The following is a 9,081-nucleotide window of genomic DNA, read 5'->3' on the forward strand; positions in this document are numbered from 1 at the left end:
TTAGAGCTAGGCATTTAAGACTCTGGCTCTTGAGATATATGTATTTAATGCGGCCAAATGACTGCAAAGCATCTTGGGCACGAAGGACTGACAAATGGAACACGATGTATAGTCGTGTTCCCCACCTATACAAAATACACACCTATCATGGGTATCTTTGTACGGTATCTGGCAGCTGCAATTTCATTTGCCTTTTTTAGCTGACATCGGCCAAGAAACTACAGCAAAGCAAGCACAAGCAATGTTAATGGTAAACAAAAAAACCCAATGGGGTACTTATCTTTTCGAAGTAATCGTGAGTAGGAGCTGAACGATCAAAGTGACATTGTCTGCAGCTAAAAAGTTCTGAGGTATGTGCATGCAGACATCACATTTAAGGTCCCTGGTTTATGGACCTATTTATTATTTATGAAGTCCCACGCACATACAGCAGCCAGGCAAAAGCTTTTGTATAGGAGATGACGTCAGATCGCCTGAGGCGGAAAATCCCACACCAATGAATACTGCAACATTGGACTAGAAGGACATACAGTGGTTATAGTAATGGATTACTTAAAAGAGAATACCAAATGCACATTATTAGGCACCGGATTCGGGAAGCTTTGTGTTGAACCACAAAGAGGTAGTTACACCTAAGTGAAAGGAAGTACAGCAAATTTTGGTTCTAAGAACAGTAGTGCAGTGCTCTGTCAATTTATGCAGCACACTATTCATCACAAGATGTGTGTGCTGAGCACCTGAACAACCACTAAGTGCTTAACCATCTGTTAACATTGCTACACACTTTACTCAGCACTGCAGCCTGGGAATATCTGTTGCAAAAAGCAGAAAAAAAATGTTATACAGTATCTTACCATACCTCTTAAATTCTTAGAGCAAGAAATCAGAACAAAGCCATAAATAATGGGAAGATGACCTGAAAATAGGGAGAATTTTTAAATATTGTTCTTATAAACTTAGAAAGTTGATAGACAACAGACTTTGTATTAGCAGGAATTTTATAAACGGTATGAAGTCTGAAGCTTAAATATCTGTCATTTTCTGACTTCAGTCCTCAGTGATTTGCCAGAAAACCAAAAATTCTGTGAGGAACAGGCTGAAAATATTGGGCAAAAATCAGTGAAAATCTGGACAGTTGAGAGTTGTCTTAATATTGCTGCTTACAAGTTTCAGTTCATTGTCAACTGTACACAGTTTTCCTAGCAACCACAACCTCACCTTACGTTAGTGCAACATCAGACACTGGGGAAGTACAATGACCTTATCAAAAACAGCTGTATGAAGTTTCAGGGTGACTTAAGATGCCTAACCAAACTTCCTAATTATTTATTAATGAGGAATTCTGATTATGGCTCAGCGTTATTGCTGTATCTTGGGGACTGCCTCAATGAATTGCAATACATGTCTGAAGTCCACCAGCATCTTTCCCATCAGGCTCTCCACCCCACCACCAGTAGAATGTACACTTATGAGTTATGAATAAGGTAGTTGTAACATTTGTTTATTTATTTATTTATTTACATTTGTTAGATGCATAGTAACTCTAGTCACAGTGGACCTTTTTAGGCTCAGTCCTAGACAGTATAATATACATAAAATAACAAATATGACTTACAAATCATTGCGTACATAATGATGAATAGCACAGCATGTTTTAAAAGTAAGCAATTAGCATTATAAGTTAAAATTCATCTATAAGAACAAAATATAATTAGCAAAGAACTATAAGCATTTAAACTGTGAGACAAGTAAAATAACTGGGTTAAAATGCAGCATACACAATAACTATTCACTGTATACAGCAAATATAGTAAGGTATACAGTGGGAAGGAAAGGCAGAAGAGAGAGACAAAGGTAAGGAATAGTAGAAAGAAGGCGGGAAGGGTAAGAAAAAAGGTTAAGGGGAGACATCATTGGTAGAGAAAGAGTATAGTCTTGAGAAAATAATAGGCTTGAGGGAGGGGAATGTATTTAAAATATGTTACATATTGCACAGCACTTACAGGAGGCTTCACAGTTTAGTTATATACTAAGCAGGCTACAGAAGGCTTGGTAGGAATGGTGTGATTGTATCTTTAGTGGAAGACATTCCCAAATGAAGGTGATAGCTGGTTTTGAGAAACTTTGAACAGTACCATAAAGTCTCTTCCTTGAGCAGATATTGTGATCTTAAGTTATAAGTAATGTATCTTGCAGTTAATTGGCTGGCAAAAAAGGAGAAGGTCTATAGGTTTAAAACTTTATAGGTGAGGGCAGTGGCAGAGCCAAAAATCTGCAAAGTGTGTGTGTGTGTGTGTGGGGGGCACAGTCTGGTCAGTTGACTAGCATTGATGGATCCAGGAATTTGCAGAAGGGGAGATGCAGTCTGGAAAGTACACCAGTGCAGGGTGGAAGTGATAAGACAGCAATATATATTCTGTTGCATGTCATTGTGTTGTGGCTGTGGTTGTGGAGGTAAGTGACTCCTGCCCAGCATACAGTAAATTTACAGACAGTACCAGCTATTTCAAGGCATTCCCAGGTGAGACTTGGTTAATCATGGCAGGTCACAGACCCCTCCCATAATGGCATAGTTTGCATATGCATTATAATAGCCTAGCAAAAAGTCCCAGTTAAGGCAATATCACCTCAGTAAGTACCATAAATGCAAGCAATTTTGTAAGTAAATAAGAATTTCTGCAAACACACACACACACACACACACACACACACACACACACACACACACACACACACACACACACACACACACGCATCAACTTAAGGAACTATATGATATGTGAAAAAAAATCCAAAAAAGCAGAGCACTTTAAAGCCCTTTCCCTTTACTTAGTCTCCTATAGATTTCTGAGGGGTGAACTATGACTGGCTTACAAGGCATCCACAAACCCCACACTTATGAACCTCCTACATATTCATACATCAAAGCATACCAGAAATACAAGGTCTAGGGACCTGAATTTTGTCTGTGACTTAAACAAAACATGTTGGAGGGATAGATGTGTGTCCCAGAGACTGCCCCTCCTATGGAACAAGACTTCCCATCCATGTAAAGCTGAGTTCATGTATTACTCAGTTTAAGCAGTCTAAGCTTTGTTTGCCATAGCATAGACTAGATTCAGACCTGCTGAATCTAGCTCTGTTTTTATAACTTGAACACTAATCCAGGCCATCGTTTTTTGGAGAGGGTTCCCTTGCACCCTAGTGGCAGGAGTGCACAGTTAGAACTTGCCTGATTGAAGACTGCTGGAACAGGGCTCAGTTTTGAGCTTTTTTATTGGTTAATCGGTTAACATGTTTTAATCAGTTTGCTCTTGTTTGCTATTGTTATATTTAAGTGTGTATCTGTTCTCCTGTGTTAAATTGACCTAATCAGTGTTTAAATAGTTTAGCATAGTCTGGTTACAGGTTTTTCTGTATCTAGATCTGTTTGTGTGATTCCTGTGTTTTCTGCTACGCCATCTTGTGTTGGCCAGGGCCTGCCTGCACTTATTAGGAGTAAGTGAACTAGATGGAACTGGTCTGGACACAGGGTGTTGAGCTAAGAGCTCAGGGACAAGGGTTGATTAGTCAATTCCAGTGTTTCTAGTTTAGTTTTGTTTTTGTGATATTTAAACCCAGCATTTGCATGGGTTTGTGCTTGTTTGCCCATTGCACACTGCCACTGCACTGTTTTAACCCTTTGTGAGGTACTTCAGTTGCATTTTTCCCCTTACCAGTACTCTTGTGTAAGTGAGGCCCTCACCTGCAGCTACTATATTGATTTTATCCATCCCTACTCACACCTATAGGTACTCTCCTCAGATAGCATCCACTCTACTATCCCTGACCTCTCCCACAGATTCTGATAACCATGGAAGGACAATTTCCTATGGTTTCTCCTGTTAGTCTGGTTGATATGGGCATCCTTAGACAGTGTAGCAACTCCCTTATGTACACAGACAGCCTTCTACTGCTACCAGCTAGGAACACAATATGTGAGAGATGCAATTACATTAAGAACCTAGAGTCCTTGCTGTCTCAGTCACAAGCCAGTACATCTGACATGGAGAAGGTTGTCTGCACAAACACTATGAACACCTCACCTCTAACACCACCCACATCTGTACAACACACTCCTACATATGCAGGGGTTCTCAACAAAACATACCTAAACAAAAGAGACCTCCAAAGCAAAAGCACACACACACACACACACACACACACACACACACACACACACACACACACACACACACACACACACACACACATCACAACCCAGAGCACCAAGCATCACACATAGTATACACATCTGTGTCTCACAGCCACTAAGTCCCAGGCACAAACCTAATATACTAGTCATGGGAGATTCTATCATGAGACACACAGATGTGCCTCTCACCAGGCTAGACAAGGGGAAAGTCACGGTAAGTTGTTTGTCAGGTGCTAGAATCCACCTTATTACTCACGCACTCAAATCTCTTATCAACAGGTACTGTTATGACTCTGTCATAGTCCATGTTGGTGTGAATGACTTGAGATGTACCTCTCTGCACTATATGAAGAGAGACATGATTGAGGTTGTTGAATATGTGTCCCAGACAGGTATGTCCCTAGCCTTAAGCAGCATCTTACCATCACCCAGAATGATGCCTCAAGCCAAACAGAAAATTATTGACTTTAACAATTGGCTTAGTTTCTGGTGTCATTCCAAGGGGCTCCAGTACCTGACAGCCTGTGAGGACATGATTGACAGACCATGATGCTTCACCAGAGATGGTCGTTATCTGTCTCCCCTGGGCTTCAAGCTTCTGGCAAAAGCTTTTGCCTCCCCCATAGTGAATTTTTAGGGAAAGTCACGAGCACAAAATTACCAACATGAAAAATTATTCTAAACAAAATTTAAAGGTCATGCTGCTAAACGCTAGGAGTCTTAGCATAAAACTGCACTCATTGCAAGCATTCCTTGCCCTGGAGGATGCTGACATTTGTGCAGTCACTGAAACCTGGTTCAAAGCTGTGGAAAGCACCCCAGCCTTACCAGGTTACTCATCCTACCATACTTTCAGACACCAAAAGGAGGGCTACAAAGCCAAAGTAGGTGCAGTGTCAATATTTATCAAAGACATACACACCTCCAGGCTGGTCAAACGGTATGATAAACAGGAGACACTCCAAGTGCAGTTAACTGTTAACAAAACACCTATTCAAATTATAGCTAGCTGCAGACCCCCAACCATGACTCAGGACGCCCACTCCATCTATCTGGACTTACTTGAATCCATCAAGATTCAACACTCTACCTTGATCCTCAGTGACTTTAACTACCCAACCATAGTGTGGAAGACCTATTCTAGCCCAAACATGAATGCCCAGAGATTCCTTGACTTCATCAATGCCAATGCATTGGATCAGCTGGTCAACACCTCTACAAGAGGTGAAAATATCCTGTACCTGGTCCTAACCAACATGAGTAGCCACTGTAGCACCCCTACAGTGTCATCCTCCTTGGTAAGATCCAACCATAAAGCGATCCCTTTTGAAGTAACCATCCCCCCTGCCCCCTCCCTTGTCAGGGCCAAACAAAAAATATTTTCCAAATCTGACTACAATCACCTCAGAGCAGGTATAAGCAGCTTCACAGCCACTGTCCCTTCAGTTGAATCTAGCACTAATGCCCAAGCCTACATCAAAAAACTGTATGAGCACCTACATAGCTGCATGGACTCAGCAATACCTGACAGAACCAAATCATCTTCCTCAAAGAAGAATAAACCTGTCTGTTGGACAGCAGCAATAAACAAACTCTACAATAAAAGGAAAAAAATTGCTGTCCAGGAAGAAGAAGGAGCAGGTGCCAAGTCGTAAGCACTCTCTCCTTTGTCTGAACAAGCAAATAAAGTCACTGGTGAAATCCTCTAAGGCTAACATCGAGTCCAGATTGCCCACACCCAGTAAGGATAATCACAAGGCCTTCTTCACATATGTCTGCAATCTCAAAGATAATACCCAAATCTGCTATGAACTGGTGGTCAATAGCACCACATATACAAATGCCATAGATATAGCCAACCTGCTGGCAGACAGGTTCTGTGAAAACTTCACCCACCTGTCCCCCCCATTAGCAAACCTGGACATCCCCTAAAACCCTCCCTCCCCTCATCACCAGGGAGCAGGTCTTTAATGCCCTCTCAAAGGCAAAAAATAGTCTCCATGGGATCTGATAACATCCCTGGCTGTATCCTATATGAACTTACGCATGAGCTCTCCACTCCATCAAGCACCCTATTCAACCAAAGCCTGAGCACCGACTTCATGCCAGCTGAATGGAGGACAGCCACTGTCATCCCTCGATACAAAGGTGGAGTGTGTCCACTGACCCAGGAAATTATACGCCCATCATCCTAACTAGCCTGATCTGCAAGGCCCTGGAATGCATTATCATGGACCTTATAAATGAGGACATTGGCAACCTCCAAATGCTTGACCCCACATAGTTTGGTTTTGTCAAAGGGAGATCATGCCTGTTAAACTGGGTCAACTTCTTCGAAACAATCATCAAAGCCATGGACGAGGGGAAGACAGTGCACACCACCTACCTTGACCTAGGCAAAGCCTATTCCCCACTCGGCCATAATAGATAAACTCTCCCAGCTAGGCATCAACCCATATGTTACCAGATGAGTAGCTAACTGGCTTACTGATAGAACCCACTCAGTCAAAGTAGGAGAAGCCACCTCTAGTAATAGACTCATAATGAGTGGTGTACCCCAAAGATCAGTCTTGGGACTTCTACTGTTTGGGATATACTTTTCTGAGATGCAAGCCAAAAACCAGTGGTCTGTGGCTAACCGAGTTTGCAGATGACTGCAAGCTGTGCACTGTCTTAAATTCCCCTAGTGATGTGAACATTCTCCAAGAGGGCCTTATCCAAACTAATGACTGGTGCCAGAAGCATAGCCTCAAACTGAATGCCAAGAAATGTATCATTATCCCCTTTGGGGAAAATGGCATCCCCACTAAAACTAATGCCTTTCGGCTTTTCCCGGTTAGGGGTTACCACAGCGGAACTCCGGTCCACTAATGATTGGCAGTGGATTTTTTACAGTGCCGAGTTTCCAGCCCGATGCCCAACCTTCAAAAAAGGCACATCCATTCACACACACACCTAACCTGCATGTCATTAAACATCACTTGACTGCATCCCCACTAATTATCACATTAATAACAATGTACTAAGCACGTAATCATTCGTGAGAGACTTGGGCACCCAGGTTGACAGCAACCTGATTTTTGACCACCATGTTGCCTCCATTGTATGGAAGGCTTTCTACATGGCCCACCTCATAAATAAGGGTATTTCATCCAGGAACAATGAGGTCATAACATCCCTGTACTCCTCCCTTATCAGACCCATTATCAAGTACAATGCCCCTTTTGGCATGTACCTTGCCAAGCACATGCAGCAGCTGGAGAGACCACAGAGGTTCCTGACCAGGAATATCCAGGGTCTCAAACACCTATCCTGTATATAAAGGCTAAAAGCCTAGAGATTTGAGTATATAAGATGTGTGAGTGTTTTATAGTTTATACTCCTGGAAGGCACTTGCTTGCTGAGGCATTAGCGTTGGTTTCAATAAAACGTACATCACACCTGGCCTTACTGAGACTGCAAAGTGGTGACCTGTGTCTGGCATGCAAGGCCATCTCAGACCCAGCCTTAATGGAGTTGCTGCATATCCGTAAGTCTAAGTCCACACGCGCAACCCACATGCAAGGCCTTAACCTGGTCTATGACATTAATAGTACTTTTTGTCGGGATAGATTTGTGTCCCAAAGACTCCCCCATCTGTCAAATAGACTCCTTCTCCATGTCAAGCAGAGTACCTCTCTAGACCTCTTTAAAAGGAACCTGGACAGCTAGTTGGTAAGCAGAAAATACACCCCTGAGATTCCACCTGTGTACCTGCCGGACAGGGGAAACAGGTGCTGACTTTGAGGGAACATGGGCAAAATTCTTGGTTAGGCTTATAAGGGCCTCTGGGGCAATAGCCTAATATCATCCTATGAACCTATGAACCTAAGCACAACCTAGACCAATGGCTGGAGAGGAGGAAATTTGCACCGGGTCTGGCACCCATGTCCCTTATGGACAGAGGTAGTTTATATGCCTGGCCCTCTATGTCCTACTTAGATGCAGGACATCATTATTCTTTTGGGAAAACTTGGCTAGGCTTAGAAAGCCCCCCCCCCCCCCCCAGGTCATTAGCCTAGTAACAATCTATGAATCAATGAATACTGTACCTTAGTTCAATTATATGCTATTATGAAAACAAATGCAATCACTGTAAAATATCACAGACAAATGTAGCACAATATCTAGTTTAATGTCATGCAGTATCAAATATAAACCAGAAGCACATACTCTGGGCTGAATCAGTAAATATTCCATTTAATTTCTACAAAAAATAATGTTCACATTATCAAAGGATAAAACTGAATACACCAAGGACTGAAATCCCCAAACTGTATTTGCCAAAAAAGGCTAAAAATAGCCAAAGGAAACACTTTTTTTAAATGGTTTTTCCCAGGGGGCAAGCCCCCCTGCACCCCATGATGTGGGGGGCAAGACCCCTATACCCCCAAACTTATATATACCAACTCCATGGTCACTCTGACTCAAAGAAGGGTAAAATTCCCTGCTGGCAGAACTTATGGACAGTGATGTCCTATGATTGTCAGCGAGCTGAACCTGTGGCAACTGGGGCTCAGTGCTTCAGTTTTCACTCACATGTAGGTTACTCAATAATACAAAAAGCTTTCCTCAGCAGAACATAAGCATGTCTTCTAACAGTTTAGGGCCAATCATTTTTATCAACAAACAGCCCCAATATCTATTACCTATCTGAAGTATCTGGTCTGACCCTTCCAGCATAAAAAATAATTGCATTAATGGACATTTTGTTTCACAGAAACAGTAATCACTACTTGTCTTCCAGCTTGTTTCACTCAAATACATCTCAGTTCTTCATAGTTAGACTTATAACATCAAACAGCAGGATCCAATTATTTGAATCCATGGATAGTCACCATACCCAC

The sequence above is a fragment of the Protopterus annectens genome, chromosome 2.part2 (genome assembly GCF_019279795.1).
Source record: "Protopterus annectens isolate FY-2018-M chromosome 2.part2, PAN1.0, whole genome shotgun sequence".
Lineage (NCBI taxonomy): Eukaryota > Metazoa > Chordata > Ceratodontiformes > Protopteridae > Protopterus > Protopterus annectens.